The following is a 1,588-nucleotide window of genomic DNA, read 5'->3' on the forward strand; positions in this document are numbered from 1 at the left end:
CACCCGCCCTTGCCTCAACCACCCACTGCACTCCTGCGCCCACCCACCGCACCCCCTGCGTGCAGACCCAACCCTAAACCCACCTTTGGATCCAACACCCCCTGCGCCTGCGGCGCCTGAGAATCGACGACACGAGGGTCCCCATTAAACAGCGCCGCCACTGCAGACCGCAGCCCCTCGAGCTGCTGCTCCGCGGCGGCCAGAACCTGCCGAGGGGGAGATTAACGTTTGCGGTCGATGCTTGACCAAAGTTTGACTGCGATATGGGTCGGCGCGGCGCGGAGCGAGACACCGCCTCGGGGCGGGGCTGGGTGGCAGGGCTGCAGCCTGTCAGCACCAGGGGACTGATAGACGGCGCGGGCGCCAGACCGAGCGAGGCAACATAACGATTTGGGGCCCAACATGCATTGAGATGCCCTCTTCAAGGCGACCATAACAAAAGAAGCGTGCGTGTCGCGCACCAGCTCCGGCTGCTGCGACGTGCCCAGCAGCTGCGCCTTGGCTTCTGCCTCCTCTGCTTCCTGGGGTTGGCCCAAAGGGGCGGCGTGGGGGGGAGGGGTGGAATCGGGAGGCCACGTCGAGAGTTTCCTGTGTTTCATGAGTTGATGGTGTTTGGGGGTGCGAAATCGGCAGGCATGCAAGAAGTGGGTGGGCACACGGACCGGCACCATGCGCTGCCTCAATCATCTGGATTTTTGCTTGACGGGGTCGAGGGCACCGGACGGCGAATGGTGCGACGTCGCGGCGACGCATCAACGCCCGGCCGCGCAGCGCGGGCGGCGCCTCACCTGGTCTGGCAGCAGTCGGGACGCCAGCAAGCTGGGGACGTCCGCCTCGATCTGGAAGAAGAGGGGCCGGGTGCACGGCACGATGACGTCACGACGTGGATGAGGTGGCGGCGACAGACAGGGAAGGCCGACCGACCGAGAACGACCCGGAGAAGCCACGCTAGGCAGGCAAAATGCATGAGCAGACATGACGGGCGTCGTGCGCCTCGCAGCGGTGGTGAGGGCTGCCCAGGCCGAGCGCAGGGGCCGAGGGTGTGGGGTTGGTGGCGGCGTCATGTGGGCCGACAGTCAGCGATAGGCTGGTGTGGTGCCGCGCCGGCCGGCGCACCTGTGGGTTGTCGACAAACTTTGGATAGGAAACGTACTGACGGAGCAGCGGCCGCAGCTGAGACACGATCTAGTGGGTTGTGTTTGGGGGGGGGGATCCAGGAGCGGCCCGGGGTGAGTCTGAGGTGCGCCCAAGGCACGAGAGTGCCCCGCAGTAATTCTTTGGGTTGTTCGAGGCCGCTGCAGCGGCGCCAAATGGCCCAGGCCCTTGGCTGCGCTTCGGAAGACGCTCGCAGCCGCACACGCCCGCACGGCCGGCAGCCTGGTGCTTCAACCCCAATCTTGCATCAAGGGGCACAGGTCGACAGCCATGCTGGACCACTCCTGGGCAGTACTGGATTGTTTTTGTGAGCCGGTTTTTGACCCCGCCAGACCTGCATGTGCTGAATGTTGACGACTGCTAAACGGTCCAGGAACGCCGCCCAGTGGGCGCCGCGCTGCGGCGGCGGGGCGGGGTCGCAGCCAGGTAGGGG

Source organism: Monoraphidium neglectum (assembly GCF_000611645.1).
Source record: "Monoraphidium neglectum strain SAG 48.87 unplaced genomic scaffold scaffold01418, whole genome shotgun sequence".
Taxonomy (NCBI): Eukaryota; Viridiplantae; Chlorophyta; class Chlorophyceae; order Sphaeropleales; family Selenastraceae; genus Monoraphidium; species Monoraphidium neglectum.